The sequence below is a fragment of the Herpailurus yagouaroundi genome, unplaced genomic scaffold (assembly GCF_014898765.1).
Source record: "Herpailurus yagouaroundi ecotype Mexico unplaced genomic scaffold, PumYag 141, whole genome shotgun sequence".
Classification (NCBI taxonomy): domain Eukaryota; kingdom Metazoa; phylum Chordata; class Mammalia; order Carnivora; family Felidae; genus Herpailurus; species Herpailurus yagouaroundi.
Window position 1 is genome coordinate 4,765,353 of NW_024412396.1, and position 27,864 is coordinate 4,793,216.

Below are 27,864 nucleotides of genomic sequence, written 5' to 3' on the forward strand. Positions count from 1 at the left end.
TCTTGAGGTTGAGTTGTGGCTCAGCCTCCGAGACTCTAACTTTAATAGAGTCCTGTTAATCTTCCAACCCTAGCTTCTGGCCGAACTAACAGTTCAAAGCACTGAGTCTTTCCCCCACATCCCTTTCTCAGCTTCTGTGGTGCTAATTGTTCTTTTCCACATGGAATATTATGCTCCTATCTTTTCTTGACTACTTGTAGGCCCATTTTAAATAATCTCTAAGAAAGCCATTCCTGCCCCCTCAGCCAAATGTGCTCCTTCCCTTTCTTCGTGCTCTAAAAAAAATTCTCGTTACACACTTACAGCTCGTGTGCGTGGGCCTGTGGTACAGTCATGGGAGGCGCTTATTCTTTATAATTGTCAATGTTGTCTTTTACATATTTGTCTATAATTACACAGGCAGGGAAGTGAAGAGTGGATCATGATATTTTTGTTCCTATTGATGGACGTGTTCTAACTCTGTGTTACAGATACTCCCCAAAGCTAAACTTTTGCCTTTAGTATGGTTACGTCACATTCATTTTATTTTTCCTGTTGGACCTTTCTGAAGACAGATACTTTATTTGGCTCATCTTAGTTTCTTCTGGAGCATATAGCACAGAGCCTTGTACATGGCCAAGGTGCTAAAAGGTCTGAGTTTAAATAAATTGTATATAGTCTATGTAGAGGATTAAAGTGAAGCAAAGTATATATCAGTTCTTCATTTATAAATTACTTGCCAGGCACCCACAGTGGTGATTAGATGGTTAAGGTTCAGAAATAACACAGAATATAGCCTCTTCCTTCCAGTAACTGCCTATCGATAGAAGAAGGCAAGCTGATAATTCCAGGCAATGACAATTCAGTGTAAATATTAAGATACGGGGAATAAACATGGTCTTTTATGGAAACTGTTAGAGCCACATCTATGGAGAGGGTTTTTAACGTATTCGCCCCTTCTTTCCAAACCTTCTAAAGATGACTTGGGCTCGGGAGAAACAGCAGTGGAAAGAAATCACAAAACAGTAGGAGAGAATAAGTGAAACGATAGCAGAAGGACGAGAGAGCTAAAGTGACCCTGGAGAGACTCGCACACATTAAGGGGGTACGTGGTCGAGTGAGCCCCAAGCACTGAAAGGTGAACCCCTAAGCCACATTCTGTGGAAGGTGTCCCAGAAGGAGACTCTGAACTCAGCAAGGACAGGTGAGCAGAGAAGCTCCCGCACCGCGATTTTTGCATCCCTGATGTCAATATTTCATCAGTTGCCAGTCGCCAGTACCAACTCAGAGTTGCATCGTCTATGCACCATGAAGAGTTGACATGCAATTAAAAAGCTCTGTTACTTCCCAGTGCTTTCAAATTCCATCTAGAAAAAAATCTCTCTTCATTTCTTTGATGGGCATCATCTTTTATGCGTGGTGTTTTGTTTAGCTTCATTTCCATAGCAGCCACAGCAAATTTAGCCCCTTGCCCCAATGCCTTGTTCACAGAGTCTCCTAATAAATACTTGTTGAAAAAAAAAAAATAAATCCATGTGAAAATGAGACATGCCAGCCTATTAAAAAGGGTGATCAATACATTTTTCCATTTCGGACAGTTCAGGTTGCAGGATAAAGGAATTAGGTGTTCTTTCTAATTTATCTAGCAGTCATTATTATCCCAGGCAAGTGGGCATGTGGCCATTTCTCAGGATGAATCAGGCCACATTTTAATAGTTAGTTCCAGCAGTTCAAAGTGGAATGGATTTATTTCAAGAGGCTCAAGAAAACCTCGTTTTGAAGGTTCTAATAAAAAGTAAGGATGATAAAGAACACTGTTTTTCATGATAAGGAAAATTTTGCCTTTCAAGAGAGACATCATAATTTCTTCTAATTATAAGAAAAATGTTGCTGCCTTGAGTGTTCTTATTCATGTGTACAGCCAAAGGGATTTTTCTGCATAAAAGAATAATTAGGTTCTATCCCTTCATACCGGAAAAAAAAAATCAGCTATCTTTCTTTTCTTTTATACACTTTTTTCCCCTCATATTCTCTGACCTCTACTCTGCTGAATCTTTTATATGTCATGGAAGGAAGATTTAGAAGGGCTTTGATTTCTCCAATTCCTTTGGCGGCTGGCAGTGTTTGCTGTGCTGAATTTGGAAGTGCCTAATTTGGGAGTTCTGTTCATGTCGGGCTGTAAACTGATCAGATTTCATTTTATGTGTGAAGATCATTTTCAGTCTGTGGATTTAAACATTTTATTTGCCTGAAATACACAGTACATAATGCACTATGGGCTTTTACTTAGGAAAGCTCTTAAACAACTTAGTTTTAGAGACAAAAGACATTCTGGGAAGGCTCACCCTTTAACCATTTGAGGAGTGAAAAGAGAGGCCCGAGTTACCCAGCAGTTAGGAGATGGTGACTACAGCCGCATCTGGGGTGCCTGCATTATAAAGAAAGGTGTGTGAGGAAGATAGCTGAGCACAATTAGAACTTTCCATTGACCTGATTTGTGTGGTCCATAATTCTCAATTGTGTAGGATAACTGCCATGAGAGGAGAGATGTGCAGCTGTAATGAAATTAATTCAAACTCAAATGTCAGCAAAGTAGAAAGAAGGACTGCTCAAATTCATAGTGAATGATAATATTGTTCAAACCTTCCCAGAGATTAGAATGTGTTAGCCTTCAAAATAGAATGTGATCATTGGCTTTAAAATAGAAAGATCAATGATAACTACGGACAGGCAAAGAAGTCTTGGGGATTAGATTTTTCTAAGGAAGTTTAGTGGCTTTTTGAAATAATAATGACAATTGCCACCATTTATTGAGTGCTAACTCTGGAACAGACCTGGTTTGGGGGGATTTAAGAACATTATCTTCACTCCATAGAGCAGCCCTGGGAAGTGGATAAACTGAGAAGTAACCCGACTGACCAGGATCCCATAGTCAGCAAGTGGTGGTCAGACCTCATTCCTGAGTGGTTTGACATCAGTATGCTAGCCAACTTGGTGCCTACCAAAAATCAAGTTTGGCCCCTTTTCTTATACAGAGTTTTATTACATGAGCTAGAGGCTAACATATAGATGGGAAGAAACATATAGATTTGGGGTTAATGGCTCTTTGAAATAACAACTGCCTGAGATCAGTGGATTGGGTCACTGCCTCTAGCTTAACCATGAAGACAATCTGCGTTCTTGCTTAGAGAGGGATGGCTTTCCATTAATTGTTGAGGAGGGGAGACCCTTCCTGTCAGAGCCGCCCTTTAACATCTGCTGTTCTTTCCTTTTTATTTTTTTTTTCACAGTTTTTTTTTTTTTCTTATTAAGCTGTTATCTTTAGAGGTTCAGGGGCTATTTCTATCCTATCAGAAGAGGAAAATGAAATCACTTTGCAGACAAAAAGCGCAACACCCACTTAGGCAGGAAAATGAATGGTCTTGATAGACCTGTGTGCTGTGCTCAGAGTGACGGGGTACCTGGCAGTTGAGAGCAGGGACTTTGGAGTCAGACCAGCGTAAGCTGCCATTTACTACATCGACGATTTGGGGTAGGCTATTTAATCTCCTTGTGCCTTAGTTTTCTTACCTGTAAAATGGGGATGATGATAAAAATAGTACCTACCTCATAAGACAGTTGGGAGGATTAAATGAGTTCAGTATTCAATATTATTCAGATATATTCATGAATATATCTGATATAGGATATATATTATATAAAATGCCACATCATCTATATATATGTGTATGTATATGAGAAAAAAAATATATGTAGGATCTTGGACCCAAGGATATATATATCCAAGATATATATATATATATCCAAGATATATATATATATATCCAAGATATATATATATATATCCAAGATATACATATATATATCTCCAAGATATATATATATCCAAGATATATATATATCCAAGATATATATATATCTCCAAGATATATATATATCTCCAAGATATATATATATATATAGATATATATAGATACATACATCCAATATATATATCTCCAAAGATATCTATATATCATATATATAGATAGATATAGATATATATATCTCCAAGATATATATATATATATATATATATATATCTGAGATATAGAGATATAGATATATATATATATATCTTGGAGAGATATATATAGATATATATATCTCAGAGATATAGAGATATATATATAGATATATATATATCTCTGAGATATATATGGAGATATAGATATATATATATCTCCGAGATATATATATATCTATATATAGAGAGAGATATATATATATATCTCGGAGATATATATATAGATAGATATATATCTCTAAGCCATATATATAGATATATATAGCTCAAAGATATATATATATATCTCCAAGATATATATATAGATACATATATCTCCAAGATATATTATACATATGTATATCCAAGATATATATCTATATATATATCCAAGATATATATCTATATATATATATCCAAGATACATATACACATATATACACATATATGTATGTGTGTATATATATATATATACATATACACATATATATACACATATATATGTGTGTATATATATATACACATATATACGTGTATATATATATACACACATATATACACATACATATATGTGTATATATATATACATATACACACATATATGTGTATATATATACATACATATACACATATATATGTGTATATATATACATACACACACATATATACATATATATATAACTATCTTGGATCTTGGATCTTGGACCCAAGGAATCTTGAATCCTGAGCCTATGGCAGGTGAGAGTCATGCCTCTGAACTGCCAGCTTTATCCAATTTTACAAAGGTTCCTGTCCTACTATCCGCACCTGTCATAGTGGGTGGTTAAGTGCATGCCCTCTGGTCCCAGATGGTCTAGATTTGAATCCTGGTTCTTCTACTTATTCTCTGTATGACATTAAGAAAATCATTTAACTTTCCTCTGCCTTAGTTTCTTTATTTATAAAATAGAGATGTGCCAATAATCTTTGCCATCGACTGTTATCACTGAATTTATGTGTTTAAAGCACTTGAACCTAACACACAAAAAATGACACAGAAGTGTTATTCAACGATTTCAGATTAGGGTAGTTTTAGGAGGCCTTGCCTGTCTATGCTAAGACCTCTAGAAAAATCATGACAGCAACATGATAGATTAAGCAATGTTCCATAGCTAATGTTTGAAAGACTGTAAAAGGAGGAGGGAGACTTAATGCTGATAGAGTTAAAATGGAAAGTTTGTTCATATGATTGCTTTATGGGTACGGATTGTCATTTTCTGTGAAGGTCTTGTATCTCCTTCCTGTCACCAGAATTTAAAATACCAAACAGTTGACTTGAATCCATATATTTTCATGGAATGTTTTTGGATTTTCATCAAGTATACTTAGGAGGAACTTCAGATTCTCTACAATTAACCAAAGAGGTGGTTCTGAGTTAGAAGACGAGGGAGAGAAGAGACAATAGTCTATCTAAGAGAAATGTACACATCCTGTCCTTGGAGTTGCCTACTAAACACTGTCCTCTGGGTTTGGCTACCTACCAACTCCAGATGTGTAAAACTACACATGCTCCCATCTCATGCTCTTCTCTTTATCTGCCTGCTAGTATTGCCTTTTTTTTTTTTAATCCTCTAGCCTAACACCATCCTTTTCTTGTACAGATCAGAAAATTAGAATATTTTACATTTTTCTTCCCCTTTACCTGCCACATCCAATAAGTGATTAAGTTCTCCTCTAATGAACCTTGGCTCTGCACAGCCTCTCCTTTCCCACTGTCATTAGTTTACATTAGGGCCTCATTACTTCTCACCTGGGTCATTGCAATAATCCTCTCTCCCCCATTCTTCTTCTTGCCCCTCAGGGTTGCCCTACTGGACAAGATACCTGAGGTAAAATTTAATGCCATCGTGTGGAACCCCATATTTAATATATTTCAATGGCAAGACTTCCCTATTTGGCTCTTCCATATGTGGTAGGGACCTAATTTCCAATCTCTAGACCTGCTCTTGCTTCTTCCTCCATGCCTCCCAACTATGACTATTCTCTATTCCTAAAGAAATGCACACAAGTGTGTTAAAATCCTGGCAATTGCTCACATGTGCCAATGCCTCTGCCATTGTTGTTGCTTCTCCTGCCTGAAATATCTTCAAGGATCTCCACTTCCACTCGTAAATGTCACCTGTCTCACTCTTCCTAATCGTCTTTCAGAACCCAACATGCTGTCACCTTCCTTAAGACTTCCCTAATCCCTTCAGCCTTGACTAGGTACATATCTACTAAGGATAACAAGCTCATCAGTGTGATAGTAATTACTTCTTTGGCTCTCTTCATTCTGGGAAACAAACTTCTGAAAGTCAGGCTTTAGACATTTCCTGTTTTCCTGGGGCCAAACACAGTACATTTCACTAAGTGTTCCATAAATGTTTGGAGACTAATTTAGACCTGTAACAGTAAAAATCTTGTTGAGTCTCTTTGCAGGTGAGACATTTTGCAGACAATTCAAAGAATGAAATAATAAATTAATGTTTTCTGGTCAAGTTTGGAATGTCTGGTATGTCCACATTTGAATATCCAAAATAAAAGTTGTTAATATCTTGTATGAGAAGAGCAGTGTGCTTGAGACAATATTTTATATTTTTAAAGAACTTTCTAGTTTTCAAAGTGCTGTCACGTGCATTATCTTTGAGGCTCATGACAACCATGAAGTAAATAACACAGGTATTATTATGCTCATTTTACAAATGAGAAAACTGGAGCTCAAAAAGAGCTGGCATCCCTAAAATCACTCACAGAGAAGTAAGGTAATTTGAAACCCATTTTAGGGCTCTAAAAATATAAACATTTAAGCATTTACTACATGCTGTTATTTCCACTGTATCATACTGCTCCCACATTACTTACAATCAAGCTGAGGAAAAATATGGAAAGAAGTAAAATGTATTAATTTACAGAGAAGTGCCAGGTACCTTACGTGCATGTTCTTATTCAATCCTCAAAATGGTGCTGGCAGGTAGGAATTATTAATCCATTTTATAAATATAGAAAATGAAGTCAGGAAGGTAACTTTCCAAAGGTGACAAAGTTAGTAAGTGGTAGAGGCAGATTTTAAACTGAGATTTGTCTAACTCCAAAGTTCAAATATACTTAATGCACAAAGGAGGTGCCCTGCCGGCCAAGGAGGCATGACAGTTCTGAGTCTAATCTGGAATGTCATTGATATCCAATGAGTCTGGTCCAGTACGTGGAAGGGACTAAACACTAAGAGTTTGGGGAAAGAGCCGGGAAGTAGCTTTGGTCCCAGGAGAAAATGACTGGATTAAAGCTGGATTTTAGTCACTAGCTGATGGTAAAGGAACAGTGCCTCATCTATTCTAAAAAGGGCTTGTTAAGTAAGGGCTTACAGACTTTCTGGGCACCAGCAAAATGATCTTAGGGTTTAGAGCCGGACTATCTAGTCAGGAGCTGAAATGGGAAGCAGAAACCAGGACAGAAAACAAATCCCACAGCAAGGGCACATCAGAAAGGGGAGTGGAGGAAGACGCAGCTTGTCTTCTGGAGATTGGCTCCTCTTTCTCTTACATCCTTTAAGTTTTCTTCTCTTTACTCTCCAGCCTCATGACCTCACTCATCATCTCTAGGATGATCACCCCCAGAAGTCTATAATTCAGACCTGTCTCTGTCCGGACTTCTGGACTCCTGGAACAGTGCACTGCATGACGGTCAGTTCCACTTGGACGCCTGCATCCACCCTATTCTGAATATACCCAAGGTTGAACTTAACCATATAGTGTCTTCTGGAAAAGTCTAGTTTTCATATAGCTCCTATTTCAGTAAACTGTAGCATCATTTACCCATCTTCCTAGGCAAAAAACTTGAGAGTGGTATCCTTTATTTCCACATCTCATTAACTTCCCCTGCCTTTACCAAATCGATCCCCAAATCTTAGGACTCTCTCTCCTTAACAGCTCCTGAAATGGCTCATCTTCTCTACTACTCTCCAAGCTCGGGATACCTCTGGACGTCATGATTGCCTCCAGCCTTTTTCATCTCCACAGGATGCCCCATAGTGAACTCAGACTTCTTTCTAATATGCCCATTGGGTCATATCATCCCCATGCTCACAAACCTTCCATTTATTCCATGTTGCCCAAAGGATACAATCTGACCTCTTTGGTGTGGAACGTAAGGAACTTCCTGACTTGGCCTCTTCCAGCCTTCCTAACTTCATTGTTTACTTCCCTATTCCACAAAGCTATCCTGACATTCCAGTGCGACATTTTAAAGTCCCTTAAAGTCACCCTCTCTCCCGAGTAGGTCTGTTAAGTGTCTAAGTGTCTTCTGTATCCCTTTTGTATCCTCTGTCATATTTACCTCTAACATAGCACCTGCCATGTTTATTAAGTGTTTAAATTTTTGTCTGCCCAGTGAACTATATGCATAACTGTGTATGGTGAGAGATGGCAACTAGTGCCATCTCTAATGATCGTAGTGATCATTTTGTAATGTATATAAATGCCAATTCACTAGGCTGTGTACCCGAAACTGATATTGTATGTCAATTATACTTCAATTAAAAAGAAGAAGAAGAAAAGAAGAAGAAGGAAGAGGAGGAGGAGGAGGAGAAGAAATGATGTGCTTTTCACAGTTTCCCCAGTACCTCTCAAGGCAGTTGGCACACAAAGGTGATCAAGCAACATTAGTTGAGAAAATGAAGTGAATCCCAGGGGCATCACACTAACTCGAAGGTCAGGCCAATGCCAAACTCATTGCCAGTAGGGGGATGATGAGTCTTATGACATATATGGCTCTCACTGGCTCAGGACCTGATTTTAAACCACAGGCTGATATCTCTGACTTAACTGTAGACTTTTATTCCTTTGTGCTTATCCCTAAAAAGACACCTTTCCTATTTCTTTAGAATGATTCTCAAATAACGAATTAGTAGGTTCACTTGAAAATAACTGATTCATATTTCTGGTTTATTAGTGCGCCATGTATCCAAAAACTTGCTTTAGTACATATAAAAGCATCATGGAGAAAAATCCCTCCATTGGCACTGGGCAGATTCTGTGTTTCCTTTTTTGCCACATAATCCCTTGGCTGTTCCTTTGATCAGCAGTGCAAATCCTAATTAAGGATTCATCTGATAATTTGATTTCATGATAAAGATCTATTCTCAGTCAGGAGCTTTGCCTCCTTAAATTCCCGAGGTTAATGAAAATCACTAATCCAATGGATAAACAGGCAATGGGAAAGTCAAATCATAACTTTCATGTTTTCAGAAATATTGTGATTTAAGGGGTTTTGGAGGCTGTTACAAGGAGGAAAGATTGAGATGCAAATTTCACTGAGAGGAAAGAGGAAACTTCCTAAGTGTGAAGGCAAATTATGTAAATGGCATGGCTGTTTTCAAAGTATAGTACTTTATAGTGCCACAAATCACACAGGTGTTGAGGTAGTTCCCCTGCTGATGACAGGAGAGGACAAGAAGGTGAAGTTGAACTTTGTTGAGTAAGAACAGTGCAATGCATTCTGAGAGGAAAAAACAGATTTTTGCTGCACATCTACTTGTCATGTGGCCTCTGAGTTTCTGGGCAAGCCCCTCAACTCCCAGTCTGATCAATGCCAAGTTCATCGAGAAAAGGTCACATTCTTTCATTAAGAAACCAACAACGATCAAACTTGGGAAGTAAATTGATGGATTTTTCTTTTCAGAATCCTATTAGTTCTGGGAAAATTCCAAAAGACTTTTACAACATTCCCCAAATGGCCAGAACTAATAGCAGAGTTCAACATATTAACATTCAGCAGAATGAATCCATATTTATTTCATGAAATTTAATTATATACCAGAAGAAAAAAAAGAACCAACAGGGACATAGAGGAGATAATACCAAGGCACTGAGAAAATAGGAGAAGAACAGTTTCACAGATCGCTGAGAGATAGCAAGAAAGAAAAAACAGAAGCTAAATTTAAATGTGCCTATGACCACTTAGTTTGAATACTGCCATGAAATTTTAGAAATCACCTGCTAAATTTAAGGAAAATCTGTTTTATTCATTTTTACTTCAGTTATTGGGACACTGAAAAACAGATTTGCCCTATCATCTAATTATTAAACTATCTGTGAAGAAGAATACCCATAGAGTACATAGGCACAAACATACCCTCAAAGTCAGATACAAAGTAAACTAAGTCTATGTGTGCATGCTTTTCCCTGGGAAGGTTACTGCTTGTAATTTATCTAATCCTCTCTTATAAGAATACACACAGAGAACTCAAAATCATTTACCGGAATTTTTTTTTTTTGAGCAGAGGAGCTGGGAAATATGATACAAAATACAATTTCTATTTAGAGTTATAGGAAGATCAGTAATGATGTTAAAGTCGCTGCCTACTGCAAGCCCTCAGGTGAGCTTTGTGAAAGAAGTTCCTGGCTTGAGGATATTTTGAAGCGAATGCAAATCATCAGTCATTGAAAAACCTAATACTAAAGCAGTCTCTTGTCAAAATGTACAGCGAAGTTTCTCACTGCTTTCTTATTTAAAAACAGTTGCCAGAGGGGCGGAGCAAAATGGATGAAGGCGAGTGAGAGCTATAGGCTTCCAGTTATGGGATGGAGTCATGGGTAAAAAGTAAGCATAGGGAATATGGTCAATGGTATTGTAATGGCGTGGTGTGGGGAGTGCAACATCACCTACAGAATTGTCAAATTACTGTGTTATACCCCTGACATGAATTTAACACTCTAGGTCAACTGTACATCAATAATAAATAAACAAACAAACAAACAAATGAACAAACAAAAAATATATAAATGAAAACCGTGGCTCTTTCCTAGCAAAGTAGAGAAAGATATCAGGAACATGACATGACCCAGTAATGGAAGGGAATTTGTTCTCCTTTGTCACCATTCTACAAGCTTGAATGAAAAAATAGCTTTGACTATGACTTCAAACCTGAAAATAAGGTGTGTGTGTCTGTGTGTGTTTTGTGTTTGCAGGGGAGGAAAGGGTATACACATTTATACCTGTTTGAGTCAAGCACGTAGAGTTCTGTCTTTGTGGGGGAAAAAGCCACAACAATTTTCATTCCTGTAACACACCCAGAGGTTTAACTCACTCTTTTTCAAAAAGGTTTTGTTTGTCTTTATCAGATGCAGTCCAGGGTCCATCTAAAACCTAAATGGCTTAAATCGTGTACAGTGGACCCTAAATAGAGTCCATCTAAATGCAAAGTAGTTACAGGAATACAACAATTGGCTTGTATAATAGATTCTTCATTTCAATCCAAAAGTAAACAACTTCTGTGTAAATAATGGCTCTGTGAGAACCAATCCCTACATCCCCCACTAAAAACAGCTTAAATTTTAGATGCAAGGATATTTTCAGATTAAAGAACTTTTATGAAGCCCAAATTACCAATAAAATGACCTGCATATGGGTATCAAACTAAAATGAAATAATAAACATTCACTGAGATTTTTCTTTGGACGAGGCATGTTGCTAGGAAGGGATAAGATACTGCAGTATAGCATCGGTGGTATCAGTCCTCTAATGATACAGATATCTGTTCTCAGGCAAACATTATTCCCAGTTACTATCATAACCATACAAATAAAAGGGAAAAAATCTATACAGCGGACAGCACGCTCTAAGACAGACTAATAGAAGCACAAATACATATATACAAGGTACATAACTGGCAGGCAATGTGCTTTAATGGTTAAGGGCACAGACTTGAGCCAAACTGCCTGTGTGTGAATCACAGCTCTACAGTTTCGTAGCTATGGGATCTTGGGCAAGTTACTTAACCTTTGAACATCTCAGTTTTCTCTTCTATAAATCAGACATAACAATAATACCTATGACATGAGAGTGATATAATGCATAAATGAATTAATCCATGTGAAGTGCCTGGAAAGTCTAAGTGCTCAACGAGTTTCTGCCAATACTATGGTTACAAAACTCACAAATACCATACGCGTATATGCACGTATACTACACACAAAAGCATGTATGAGAATATACCTGTTTTCCAGGAGGTTAAGTCTAGTCAGAAAAGAGATGTGGTAAAGATACAGGCATTAACACGGGGAAATCTGAATTTAAAAAATAGTATCCACTGTTAAACACGAGGGACGGAACTGTTGCATCTACTTCTGTACCTTCCCCAGATCCATTAAAATGAATAAAAGTATTTCTAAAAACTTATTAACCAACAAGGACATAGAACAGAACAAGGAAGAAAGGAACAAGGTCAAAGGAAGAGACAAGCTATCAGTGTAAGTGGGTTGGGTGTCAAGGGTAGGCTGCTCTGAGTTGGACCACTTTGGCATGAAGAATATTTTGAGTTAAAAAGTAATCAAAACCCAGCAGATTCAGGAAATGTTCTTTACCCTCTTCCCACCCCTGCCCGCACACAACTGCCTTAAAAGAATTTAGATAGAGGACCTGTTCCAGGAAGAGAACCACCTCCATGGATAACCACATTATGATCTGAAGTAGGAATGGTAGACGAAGAGAAACCTAGCAAGGCCTATTCGATCAAAGTCCTTTATGTCCCATTGTTTCTAAGTGGCCCAGCAAACGTTTGTTTATCATTTACTTTTTCTTTTGCCTATGAATTACATTCCTTCCCTTTGAAGTCTCAGATCCCTACCCCCTTCTCCTTTGTTCAGAATAACGTATATAACTCATTTTGCCCGTTTTTGGAATTTCCATGTCTGTGTAGATTCCCAATAGGTTTAAAATTAAATTTGATTTTCTTCTGTTCATCTGTCTCATGTCCATTTGATTCTTAGTCTAGCTGGAAGGACCTTGAAGGGGACAGGAAGTTCTTTCTCCCCAATAGTGGAAACCAACAAGAGCAGGCCAGCTTATGCTAAAAAAAATCTAGAACTGGTATGAGAAGGGAGAGGATTCATTTTTCAGAAATACCAAATAAAAGCCATGCTGTCTAGTTAAGAGTAGGTTTATAACCTATTGGAAATATGGACAAACCACTCCTCCCCACCCCCAACCCCCCACCATGGAGTCCCAAACCCTTAGACACTTCACTTCCTGGTTCTTCTTCCCATCCCTCTCCATTTCTTGGGCTTATTTTCATGGGCTTTGCAATGAGCATACACCAAAGAATAAAGGGAGGAGGGACTGTAAGTGTGTCACCTCAGGGAATATACATTTTTCCAATCAGACTACTTTTTGCCTTACATGGGCATAGGCCACCACTGGGTAAGGCTGTAACCTCTGTAGTACTCAGGTATTGAGGAACCAGAGGAGGGACTTGCACGCTAGGAAATAAATTGTCCGCTGTAACTGCTCTGCGTGTGCCTGTCCATCAGACACCAGCTTTTGCAAGAACGTTGATTAAAGCCTCACTTCACTGTGTTCTGAGATTCCACGTCCCTCCTTTGATTGGGTGGGTGGGCTGATTTCTCACAATTGGGAACACCAGGGAAGACAGAACTGGTTAAAACTGTGTAGCAAAAGCATTATGAATGCCTTCCCCATTCCCCAATTCTTGAAAACAGATGCTAGTCCTTCCCTCATCTTGCCCCCAAGATTCACACAGACACACTGAAAAGGCAAAATGGAGCCAGAGAAGCCATGGACTTAACAGAAGCAAACATAGTGTAGAGCAAGTGAAATGAAAACTGATAGTGTGGCTTGATCAGTCTTTATTTTGAATCAACAACTTCCTTGCTCCCTACACTCAATCTTACCCTCAGCACCCACAATCCTGCTCCTGTGCTTACAAGAAGTGGTAGGATTTCTCACGAGAAAATGGAATGCAAGATAATGCTGTTGAGAAGTCCTCCAAGGAAACTGACAGGTTCAGTTGATGGCAAGGGACACAGACAGAGCTTCTATTAGCTTTTCAGTACCTTACTTCATGTATGAGTAGGGGCCAGGTTTCACAAGTCAGTTGAAGAAAACATCTACAACATATGGGACAACCATAATATAAAAACTTGCATCATTTAGAACTAATGCAAGGAGTAGAGAAAACTTTAGAGAAAGTATTAACATTCTCAGAACAATGAGAAAAGATATCTACGGAAAAGAAACTGTGGAAATGAGGTACCAGGAAGACAAAACAAAAAATCAAATGTGAAACAAGGCAATTATGAAGTCGGACTCTGAGGATGAGTAGTAAATATATTCAGCTGGTTCCTGCTCTTGGGATTAAAAAAAGTTCCTGTCTTTTATACAAGGAAAGGCACACCCTTTCCTTCTCCTTAACCCTCATGCGCAGAGCCACAAAAGTGAGGATGCAGAAATCTAAATCATGCCATCTGCCTTAATGTTTCTGGAGAGTCAAAACCACTCTTACATGTGCCTCCAAACGAAGGGCTTGGATACCAAGGCAGTGGTGGAAATACATCTTCAGTGATGAGAACATTTAACGGAACTCCTTTCTTTGCAAAGACAGAAACCCAACTCCTTAAGCAAAGAGAGCAATGTTTTAGGGATTAAGCAAGGAGAGATTGCACGATACTAACCCCTGGCAGCTCCCATTAGCCCACGTGCATAGCTAGTCCTAGAAATGGGTAGCAGACAATTTCAGGTGGTTATTTCAAATGACAAAACACGAAGGTATAATTTTCTGTTTAAAACAAGGCCATGGTCGGGGTGCCAGACTGGCTCAGTCAGTTAAGCATCCGACTTGGGTTTGAGACCCGTGTGGGCCTCTGTGCTGACAGCTCAGAGCCTGGAGCCTGCTTCAGATCCTGTGTCTTCCTCCCTCTCTGCCCTTCCCCTGTTCACACACTCTCTCTCTCTCTCTCTCAAAAATAAAACACTAAAAAATTTAAAAAAAAAGAAAAAAAAGAACTCAAACTGCTATACTTGTTATTGTTTACTTTATACTTGGAGGAAACTTGATTTTTTATCAATTAAAATAATTTTTTCATATAAACCTACACAAGAAATATTGCAGGGACACCTGGGTGGCTCAGTCAGTTGACTGTCTGACTCTTGATTTTGGCTCAGGTCATGATCCCAGGGCTATGGGATAGAGCCCCATGTTGGGCTCTGCACTGAATGTGGAGCCTGCTTGAGATTTTCTCTCTCTCCTTCTGTCCCTCTCACCTGCTCATGCTTTCGTCCTCTAAAATAAAAAATAAATAAAAAACAAAGTATTAAAAAAAAGAAACATTGCCCTGAACAAGACTTTATTCAAGATTCCCGCAATAGGGGAAAGAGATTAGATTTACCTCCACCGTAACTTAAGGTGGGAGGAGCATGTCTGTGCTCTGGTGAGTTACTGAGAAAGTACTAGAGGGTATTAGCAAGGGAGATTGGTCAGTGTGTTTGCCAACTGGCATTTATCAAGTTAGTTTCTACCCTCCCACAGAGGCCAGGAGATTGGAGCACTCTTTCCTGGTGATGACATATCAAAGGGATGGCTGCCAGGTCCTGGTGGAAGATATATCTGGAATGTAGAACGGGCAATAGGCTGGGACAAGATTTACATCTCAAAAAAGATCAGAAAAGGAATTCACAACTGAAAGCTTTCTAAAAAAAAATTCTCTAAAAAAAAAAAAAAAAGGGAGGTCAGGGACCTACATTTGGGAGGAACTTATCTGAAGTTTCGGTAAGCTAATGGGCATATGAAAACTGAGTAACTATTATAAATAAAGTGGAAAGAGCATGGCATTAGAGTAAAAAAGACAAAGCATTCAAATTCTGGATCTTCATGGCACCAGTGGTGGGGATTTCCCATTCAGTTGTAGTCAACACAAATGTGGTCAATTAAATGAGATAATATATGTGAGAGTGTTTAGCACAGATCCAGACAGACTGAGAATTCGGTACATGTGAGGCCTTGCTATTAGTGAGACTGGAATTTAGATCCAGCAAAGGCTTCTGGGATCTCCTGACATGATACACTGAGAACACAAGCTCACCTCTGAGGTATTTCAGCCCAAGATGTATAACCTGAATCGAATCCCAAGAAAATACCAAACCCAAATGGAGGTACATTTTCCAAAATAACTGACCTGTACTCTTAAAAATTATACATGCCATTAAAGAAAGAATGAGAAGTCATTTCAGATTAAAGGAGCCTTAAGAGACAGGATAGCTAGCAAATGCAGCATATGTTCTGGGATTTTCTTTTGCTCTAAAGGACATTATTGTGCAACTGGCAAAATCTGAAACAGATCTGTAGATTAGCTAGTACTATTTTACCAATGTTAATTTTCTGATTTGGATAAATTTTACAGTAATTATATAATAGAATGAGCTTGTTTTTAGGAAAAATATATGCTGAGTATTTAGGGATGAAAGGACATCATGTCTGCAACATACTCTCAGAAGGTTCTGAAAAAAATATGTATAAGTAGAGAGAGAGGGAATGGAAGGGAAATATGTAGGGCAAAGGTGGTAAAATGTTCACATTTGGAGACTATAGATGAAGACTATAGAAAAATTCTTTATACTATTTGTGGTAGTATAGACCACAGTCTATACTGTACAGGTAGTAGAATAATGCCCCCTCCCCCCAAAAGTGATATCCGTGGCCCAGTCCTAACCTGTAAATATGTTAACCAACACGGCAAAAGGGACTTTGGAAAGGTGAATAAATTAAGGACCTTGAGATGGGAGGATTATCCTGAATTTTTCAAGTAGGGCCAATATAACCACAAACATCCTTGAAAGTGACAGAGGAAGGCAGGAGAGTCAGAGAGAGATTTGAAGCCGCTACATTGCTGGTTGTGAAGATGTAGGGGGCGGGGGGGAGCCAGGAGCCAAGCAATGCAGGTGAATTCCCAAAGCTGGAAAAGGCAAGGAAACAGATTCTCTTTCAGAGCCTCCAGAAGGAACAATGCCCTGCTGATGCCTTGATTTTAGCCCAGTCAGATTAAATTTGTGGTTCTTTTTCACCACGGCAGTAGGAAACTACCATGCTATTGTTACAACTTTTCTCTAGGTCGAATTATTTCAAAATCAGTTTTTAAAAAAGATCCTGGTAGCTATTTCTTCAAAAGAGGGAGTAATCTCTTAGGAGGTGTAGTTTAAATGTTCAGGGGTGGGATCTTAGCAAAAATCCTGAAATAGCCATAAAAATCAAAAAGTAATTACACTAGACTCTCAGTAGGCTACTCAGTAAAAGTCTACATTGACATGTGGCACTAAGCAGGTTCCATAACTATTTTTTAACTTATTTCAATAAAATCTAGTATGCCAAAGATTATGGACCACAAATATTATCATTCTAATTGGCCCAGCAAACACATTTATAACTATCTCATTATACATTTTATATGTCTTTCAAACAGAAGTCAATTGGCATGAAGTTCCATTTTGTTATTACCAAATTTCTACCCTCCGCTCCCAACTAAAACTCAAACATTTTTTTTCACAATCATTTAAAATCTGTACTCTTCAGAACCAATTAAAACAAAGAGTAATGTCTTTACCCTCTATCTTCAACAAAACAGGGGAGAGGAGATAGTCAAAGCAGCACAAATACTAAAAAGATAAACAGACACGAGGGTAAAATAATTGTTGCGATGTGTGAACAATGTGCAGTGGCTCAGAGGTTGAGAGTACATTCTTTGTATTAACTGGGCAGGGTTTCTTTAAAATGTTAGCCTTTCCCTAGGACTTGAAATAGATGAAAAGTGTGCCTTAGCATCTAATAAGATGGTAAATTCGTGATATTTATATTGCTCTGAAAAAAAAAAACAACTAAAATAATTCAGTGTAGGAGGTAACATTTGCTACTTCTAGGGTTTTTATAGGCATGCATCCAAAGACGAAAGCAAATATGGGGAGAGAATAATACCAAATGAGGCTTAAATGTTAGAAGTTAGGACTTAGAGGTCAAGCGGAACTTAAATCTTAGAGATTATTTCAGTTTCTGAAACTATCCGGGAGTATTGACTGCATCAGACAATTTCACTTGCAGTCAAAGTCTAAATAGTTCACTGTCACTTTGCTGTTACTTCCCAAAGCCACAGCTAACTAACTATTAATTACAGAGGACTAGAATCAAAGTATTAATCAAATTGCTTTGTGCTTCTTGCCAGGCAAGAGAGACAGACTACTTCTTCATTCATGTACACTTGAATTCTATTGTGTTGAAACCTGGACAAGCTCTCAACATTGCCAGAGGCATCTGAAAATACCTTGGCCCTGAAGAGCAAATGTGAGCAGGAACATTTCAGCTTTCTATGGGGATGTTTGAGTCTTTGTTGGTTTAGGCTAGACCCTTGATATTATTTAACATGGTTTATTGTACATAATTAGATTCTAATTTCTGGAGAGAGAGACATTTATTTTCAGCACTGAATTGGTAATTCGAGCGAGGGTAGTTTTAAATCTAGCGTGAGTGTTATTCATGCTGTATACTAACATACTTTAGAGGTAATTGTTTCTGCTGCTTTTTAGGACACAGCTTGATGAATAAAATAAATTTGGAAAAGGAGAGACACAAAATGCAGAAATATAGACCATTAAAAAGCTTATAAACCCACAACAAATACTTTAATTACATTGGATGAATGTAAATCACGAATGCCGAGCAGCTGGATGCTATGAAAATGTAAATGCAAACTAATCAGGGGAAGTGGAATAAAGCTGGAAGCAGATAAATCAAAATATCCATTGGGGAAAGCAGAGGGGACTGCCATCAGGCATTTTTATAGAACCACGGACTGGACATCCCAGCGCATACAGACATGCACATATAAGAGAATGGCAAGATGTGGGATTGGGCATCAACCTTAAAATGGCTCTGTGGATCCTTCTTTCCATAATGAGCTTCCTCAAAATGTGTGCCTGATTTAATTTTTATGAAGCCACTAAGACACCCCAGCTATTTTAATGATTTGGCTGGACCTGAAATTTAAAACTGGAGTTTTCCTGGCGGTACTCTGAATTGTCTGAAATGAACAAAGGAAAAAAGTGAGAGAGCTTCAAACTATTCCTTCTCTCATTAGCACATCCACAATAATGCTAGTCATAAGGGTAATCTAAATAAATACGGGGGTTACCATAATTCTTGTTAGCCTCTCCTGTATAATTTTAACCATCAAAACTACTTTTCAGTTTTTCAAAACCCAAATGAGACCTACTCCCTTTTCTCCAAAACCTTGCCTCTCCTTGGCTTTTTAAATTTAAGCCTTCACCTCTCTTGTCAGCACAAAAATGCATTTCCTCCACCTGTTTTCCTGGTGTAACCAAAGCAAACATGTCCTCCTGCTAGTCCCTCAGCCCTGGCCCAAATATATGAGTGAGAATAAAAACATATAGCAAAACCGGTTAGATTTCCTAGTTTAAAAAAAAAATTCTCTGTGTAATTCTAGTGTGCACCAGAGTTGAGAAAACTGCTTTAGGTCTTGGGTATTATACCAATTTTGATTAAAGGATCTGTGCAGGGCATTCTGGAAAATAGAAACTTCACCTTTATTGTGATTTCCTATTCCCTGTGTTCCTTTCATAGGAGGTGAAAGAGCAGGCAAGTACTCCCATCGGCCTTTAAAGTGGGGAAAAGTTCGTGCTGGCGAAACATGAGTTTCGAGAATTATCCTGGACTGTGACCAGTCAGACCAGTCGCTCTTCCTGACATGCTAGCAGGCTTCCTCCTCTGTGGGCTAGGATAAAAAGTAGAAGAAATAAGAATTTTCTGGCTCACTATTGTGGAAAGCCAGGGCATCCAGTTCGAAATGCAATTAAACAGTTGGCCCACTTGAACATGTAGTAAGTATTTCTATCAAAGAGCATAGAAGAGTTGATAAAGCAGTGAAAAGAATTCACTGAGCCCAAGATAGGAGACTTAAAAGTCATAGTAAATTAATCTTGAAAGAAACTTTAACATATCTGTTTCAATGACTTCTCAATTTGATTTCCTGAGTTCTAGGAATTCCCAGAAATTTATTCCAAGGCCACTGTGGGAGGGACCACAGGGAAGGAGTGGTTGGGGTTCTAGGCTTCTAATACTGTGTTTCAATAGCGATGTTCAAACTTAAACTTTAACATCTATTTGAAACATCGAGGTATTTTTTAAAATTTGCAAGACCTTCATTGAAGAATGACCAGCTTAACTACCAAGAAATGAGAGAATGAATCACTACACAAGGAGCTGTAGAAGACCTTGAGGGACTTTGCAGAACATGCCAAACATTATTTAATATTAAAATATTGCAATATTACTCTGCTTCGGTAAGGAGAGAACCACTTGTCCCCTAAAGTCAGGGAATAATCAAGAGGCAAGAGAGAAGGTGTCCTGATTTGCCAGGCCTCCATCACTTTCTGACTGAGGGATCGAGGGGAACATTTCCCTAGATTAAATCCTAAGAGGGTTTGATTTATAGCTCTGTTAATACCCAGAAACCTTAGAGAACAAAGCTTCCTCCATCTAGAAACACTTTCTTCCTTTAGTTTATAGGAACTATACCACGAAGGCTTTTATCCCTCCTTGCTACATTAGGATGAGCCCTGGCACAGGTGTGAGATAGGAGTTTTCTAAGTGATGCTTGTGGAGCATAATCCATGCCAGGAATCAGCAACCTTTTTCTGTCAAAGTCCAGACAGGAAGTACTTGAACTTTGCAAGATATATGGTCTCTATGGCAGGTAGTCAGTTCTACAGTGGCAGAGTGAAATCAGCCACACACAAACGCAATAGGTAAGAGAACGGGCATGGCAGAATTTAGCCCATAGCCTATAGTTTGCTGACCTCTGCTATACACAAGAGGACTGTCTTGTTCATTAAAGTTCTTCATTTTCTGTTCCAAAAATTACATAGCTGGCATCAAGACGTTATAGAGAGACATGCCTCAGAAATCCATAGATTTCTGACTGGTTTATCATTAGCAAAACTAGACATGCCAGGCACATGCTATTTATAGCATACCATAGATAAGGATTCTCCATTAGTAAATACAAACTAGGAAATGTGATTAGAATATTTGCACCAATGTTCAACCATTTTACTTCTCCATTTTCTACCCCTCCCTCCTCTGCCATCTCCTACTTTTAATTTTCTTCCTCCCTATGTTGTCTCCAGGGTAAGGATGGATTATAGATCAGCTAGTAACCTTCCCACCCTGCTGTAATGTGAGCTCTGTGAGAGCAGAGGCTTTTATTTACTCTTTTACGCATGTGGTATTAGCTTAGGCCTGTGGGCAGGAAAGGCAAACTCATACCTGGAATGCGTGTCAAATCAAGATGCACCACTGCCTTTTCCAGAGTGGCAGGGGTAGAATATAATCAACTTTCTAACAAGTGGCTGGTTGGTTTCCTCCAGTAATGGTGCCATACTGGGAGTTCAAGGTCAGATTCTACGTTAGGACATTTGGCGGTTGCAAAAGCTAAACCATCCTTCGTGAGTGGGAGCCCATGCTTCTGGCCCGTAGAATATTTATCATGCATTCAGTTGGTCAGCACTGGAGTAGCTGATGGCAGAGGTGGGCTCACATCAATTGGTCAAGCCATTCTTCTGACAACTTGGCTGGTTCATGCCTCTTCCGTGGTGGTATTAAATCCTACATGATAGAAGAGTGCTTCACTGTTGATAAACTCTGTCCTATCCAATGTTATGTTCTGCCCTTACTGGATCTAACAATCTCAGGACTGAATCTCATTGTATGCTTCCTTAGCTATTGTTGATACATGTTGCTTACATCCTATAATTTTTTCAGATTATAATCCCTTTCTTACCTGCCAGCCCAGTGGCTTCTCTGGCTACCTGTTAGGACTTAATCCTAGTTATTGGTTTTGTGGCAATGAGACGGGGTAGAGATAGATCCTGGGTTGGAGCATATGGGTGGTCATGTTTTCATTACAGAGGTCTCTACATCATTTTCAAGGTAGAGAAGAAGAATCCCGACCTTTAAGGAGGAGGAATGGACCGCTTTGCAGCTTCAGAGGGTTGAATCTGACGATTCAAGGTATTTTATAGTAGTGATTGGATGGTCCCATCCCAAGCCTCATGGCTCCACTACTTCCCAACCGGTGTTTCGATGTCGGCAAAGCAAACTCTCCATGGCTGGGAATTCAATTTTCCCTGGAGCACCACTGTCTTTATAACTGATTCTAACCTGATCCAAAGATTATCTGCCCTGAAATTCTAAGAGATAAGAGTCCCTTTATTGGCCATCAAGGAGACCCTCTGATTTTTTTTTTTTTAATTTTTTTTCAACGTTTATTTATTTTTGGGACAGAGAGAGACAGAGCATGAACGGGGGAGGGGCAGAGAGAGAGGGAGACACAGAATCGGAAACAGGCTCCAGGCTCTGAGCCATCAGCCCAGAGCCTGACGCGGGGCTCGAACTCACGGACTGCGAGATCGTGACCTGGCTGAAGTCGGACGCTTAACCGACTGCGCCACCCAGGCGCCCCGAGACCCTCTGATTTTAACACTTTGTGTGAGTGATTCATCACCCCCAGGTTTTTTCTCCAATGAATAAGTTGTACTGGCAATAGCCACACAATTCCATTTTCCTTGTTATGATTATTGACTCTCAATCTTTCAAATACCTGAGACATTATACCTTCTAGTGCATTCCCTGTCACAACTATGCAACTTGAATTTATCACCGGGGGAAGTTTTAGTAACTGAATCAGTCCAGCTTGTCAGAGATGATCAGGCTGCCATTAACGATAAGACTTCTTGCCAGACTTGCCAGTTGACTGGTAGGTGATCCAGTTTCAGAGTTCTGTTTCCTTGGTCTATACCCTTGGAACCAACTATCTTCCTGTCTTCAGTCGGGTTTCCCAGAAGACAAATTGTGAGATGGAGAGTTACACACAGAAGTTTATTTGACTGTGCTTTTGGCAACCACCTGTGAGGGAAATCAGGATTGGGAGGGGTTGAACTACAGTGGAATTAAAACAAATCCTCAACTTGTCCCATGGGGGGAACTCAGGCACTGGAATGGCTGTTCATAGTTGTCTCAGACTGCAGAAAGAGGACCACACCTTTGCACCCTACACCAACTAGCCGTCACTGGATGTGAATTGCCCCTGGAAAATTCCTGGTTGGAGGGAATTTCCGCTGTGAGCCACCAGCAGGCAACATCCTAGCAGAGAGAGAGAATGGGTTCCTTGATCCTGAATGATCTGAGTTGTAAGCCACAGCATCCAATTAAGACAGTGATAGTTGGGGGCGCCTGTGTGGCGCAGTCGGTTAAGCGTCCGACTTCAGCCAGGTCACGATCTCGCAGTCCGTGAGTTCGAGCCCCGCGTCAGGCTCTGGGCTGATGGCTCAGAGCCTGGAGCCTGTTTCCAATTCTGTGTCTCCCTCTCTCTCTGCCCCTCCCCCGTTCATGCTCTGTCTCTCTGTCCCAAAAATAAATAAACGTTGAAAAAAATAAATAAATAAATAAATAAAAAGACAGTGATAGTTGAAATGAAAAGGGGAAGATGTATTTTAGATTTATTTAGGAAGTAGAAGCAGCAGAGCTTAGCCGTGGGGTTTGAGGCATCAGGGAAAAGGGGTATGGAATGGCACAAGACTTTAACTTGGGTGACCAGTAGGATAGAGACACCATTCATGAGAAAGCAAACACAGCAGGATTAGTCAGGTTTTCTGGGGAAGGAGAACATTAAATTTTGGACATTCTTAGTCATCTGTGGGCCATTTAATAGAGAGTACAAGACATTTAGAAACAGGGATCTGGCAGTTATGAAACATGGTAGGGAATCTGAAATATTCCCTAATATGAAATAGGGAATTGTAGCTATCAATTTAGAGAAAGTAGTTTGTAAATGATATGCATAAAATATTTATAAGAGAGGAGTAGTAAAGGCCAAGGGTAGAACCTGAAACACTTAAAATGCAGATGAAGTAAGACAGTAATATTGTCCTAACCAAGATCACTGACACCCTCCTATTGACAGATCTAATGAAAGTCTTAAAGTTCTTGGCTGGCCAAACTGGTTTAGTGCACTTGCTCTAATCCAGAGCTCCCTATAAGAGAGAACCAGGTGCTGCATATTGGAGTGTGAGGCCAACAGATTCCTATTATAGACACATTGAAATTATACAAACTAGCTCTTTCTCTTCCTTTTTCCCTTCCTTTCATGGATAATTCATTGCTATGGGCATTAAGTGGGGCAAAGCACGTGGTTCTCCTTGCCTGGCGTAAGGAGAACTTGGGATGGGCTAGAGCACAGTACTGGCATCTGATCAAGGTGAAGAGGATGTCGTCATAGGAATGCAGCACAAGATGGGGTATCGGAGCCCATAAGGCAAGGCACGGGGGCAAGGATGGAGAGGTGATGACCTATCATGGGAAGTTAGAACCCAAACAGGATGAAGAGAGCTTGTAAGCATGGCAGTGGTTCCCACATGGAATATTACAGATGAAATAGGGTTCAGAGTGTACCCCCTACGTGGAATATGGTCTTAATAGTTATCAAATAAGGGCACCTGGGTGGCTCAGTCGGTTAAGCGTTCGACTTCAGCTCAGGTCATGATCTCGCGGTCCTCGAGTTCGAACCCCGCGTCGGGCTCTGGGCTGATGGCTCAGAGCCTGGAGCCTGCTTCCAATTCTGTGTCTCCCCCTCTCTCTGCCCCTCCCCCGTTCATGCTCTGTCTCTCTCTGTCTCAAAAATAAATAAACGTTAAAAAATTTTAAAATAGTTGTAAAATATACAAAGTGTGTATTTTCTTGCATTAACCGTATTTCACTTTTATGTCACATTGGATACCTCTGATCATTGTCATACTTGAAACATTTTGTTAGCTTGGCTTTTAGGACAACTTTCCTCCTTGACTCTTTTTTTACTTCCTTCCTATATCTGCATATATCCATTCTTTCTACCTATAAACAATTATTCATTCTCAACCTTCTATTTGTCTCATTTACCTACCCCTCCCTGAGTGGTCTTATTAACTACCAACTTTATACCAATGATCTACAAGCCCTACATATATATGCCAGTTAGCAGTACTTTGCACGAGTGGCAATTAGATCCATATAAACACGTACAGAAATTTTCTCTCCTGACTTCCAGACCTAGATATCTCAACTATTTTAAGCATCTTCTTGGGAGGATGCTTCCAAAATTGTCCAACTCATCACTGTCACCTCCAAATGCTACTTCTTGATTTTTTTTTTTCCTGTCGACTTTTCTTCTGTTAGATGGCAGCAATTCCTGTCCAACTTCCAAAGCCAGAAGCCACAAGAATCATAACTATGCCCACTCCTTGCTACTCATATAAAATCACTCATCAAACCCTGTGGACTCTACTTTGTGTATCTCTCTTGAACCTCTCCCCATCTCTTGGCCTCCAATCTTGTTTCCTTCAAATCATTTTTTATACTGCTTCCAGTGATCTTTTGTACTGAAAATATAATCATACCATTCCCCTGCTTGAAATTCTTCAACAAGCTCCCATTACCTAAGCAAAATATGCAAACTTTCTAACACTGCCTACACAATGCTTTATCATTTCATCCCTGCCGATCTTACACTCAGCTCCAATAACACTCTACATACTCGAATCTGAAAGTGATGACTTAAAACAGGTTTCTACTGAGGTATGTCTGAGTCCTGCTGGGAGTTTTTAAAGATAATTAATTGTCTTCATTTGTCTGCAAGAAAATTTGCCCTTGAAACATACGTGCAAAACACACAGACCATTTATATCCTACAGTCAATGAGTTTCCAAAATAATCAAAGTTGTATTCTAGGAACAAGAGATGAAACATAGCACAATGACTGCAAACCTACCTATCTCTTAGAATTTAATTTTGTGAACTTGACTCTAGATAAGAAAGCAAAAACCTTTCAAATCATTTTTATAAAAGAAAATAGACAGTTACTTACTTCTGTAGTAAAAAATAGACAGAGGGGAGGAGTACAAAGACATGATTGAGGCCTCTCCCCAGTCCTCTTTATGTCCTAGATGAATTTTGAAACCCCAAGTATCTTCTTCTGAATATTACTTCCACCACTGGGATGTGCTTGGACTCTTAAATTCATGAAATAGCATAAAGTAAAAAAAATCAATGAGCCAGTCACATGTCCTGTAGGCAAGACAGGCAGACAGCATATTGGAAGTCTATAATCATTTTACATTATTAAAATTCCACTAAGTTTTTTGACCATTAGGAGACATTATGGATATTTCAATAAAAGATGGATGAAAAAATTTGTGTCTAGGTCTTTGAGTTTATTTCGTGGACCCATACCTAATATTTCTCGATGGATTGCTGTCCAACCACTTGCACTTATCCAAATATAGTTAAGGCCACAGGGAATTAGAATTTGAGGATCCAAGCTCCCCAGTTTCTGGACACATTTTTACAATCACTGAATCCATTTTTTTAAATAAAATTATACTTATTTTCTTAATTGGCAGGATATTAACATGCTTTGAAATCTACTTGCTGCTCAGGACTATAGGTTCATTTCAGTAAGTCCTTTAGAGAACACAGGACATTGTCTTCAGCATAGATGTTCCGTAGATAATACTTGTGGATTTAAGTTTAATTGTATTTCACTTTGTTCTGCAGGAGAGGTTTGATATGTGGAGTTTTAGCTGTGTGATGCCCGTTCTTCTATCAGTGTCTTTCGATTATTCCTATCTCTGTGGATGCACAGAAAATATAACCGCCTATTCAGTTATCTTTACAAATTCTCTTAAAACTTAACATTAAAATTCACTGACTGTATTGCCAAAAGAAGTTCTGTCCCTCAAGAAAAAGTATTTCTGCTGTATTGATAACTTGATAAAATGCATGAAATCAAAGAAATAGAACTGGGCAATGGGGCTTGACGTAAGCCCACTCAAAGACAATTTCTATTCAAACAGGCACCCAGATCACCTAAGCAAGGATACAGAAATGGTGCATACACTTACATAACAAGACACAGATGATGATAATTGAGGACCAGTGGTTCAAGAGAATGTGCCTGACCATTCTGTGCCCACAGATACATCCAAGGTGCTGATTAGGCTTCACGAAAGACAGCCATTCTCCTTGTATCATTTTTTTTAACCTTAATTATGCTCCTTCAACTTGCATTTTCACTGTATTTGACTAGACAATGACAATCTAAGCACATTTCCACAAAATGTGCAATTTCCATGGGAATTGAAAGTGCACTGTAAATTTAAAGTTCAGCTTCTTGCTGATCATTTGATACTTTATTTCCCACATGGACTTAAAGTGCCTCACTTGCTTATGGAGCTTGGAATGAGCACACTGAGACCAACATTCGCCTCTCAGTACACAAAAGTGTCCAGATAATACCGTTAAAACTTTTACACTTTTTAAAAATTTAAATGACCTCTATGAAAGTGAGTTTTTCTTAAGTTTTATGATCTGTACTTTGAAGTAACTGTGTGTAATTATTATTTAAGAGTAAATGACAACATGACAGGATTTAGTTTTAATGTTTATTTTTGAGAGAGAGTGCTAGCAAGGGAGGGGCAGAGGGAGGGGGAAGGAGAAGCCGAAGTGGGTTCCCTGCTGACAGCAGTGAGCCCAAGTCCAACATGGGGATCAAACCCACGAACCATGAGAATCATGACCTAAGCTGAAGTCAGATGCTCAACCGACAGCCACCCAGGTAGCCCAACATGACAGGATTTTCAAAAGAACATGGCTTAGTAATGATTCATTCATTCATTCATTCATTCATTCATTCATTTATTTTAAAAATCCTATTTCAGGGGCGCCCGGGTGGCTCAGTAGGTTAAACGTCTGGCTTCAGCTCAGGTCATGATATCACAGTTTGGAAGTTTGAGCCCGGTGTTGGACTCTGTGCTGACAGCTCAGAGTCTGGAGTCTGCTTTGGACCCTGTGTCTCCCTCTCTCTGTCCCTCCCCCCATTCATGCTCTCTCTCTATCAAAAATAAAATAAACATTAAAAAATTTAATAAATCATATTTCA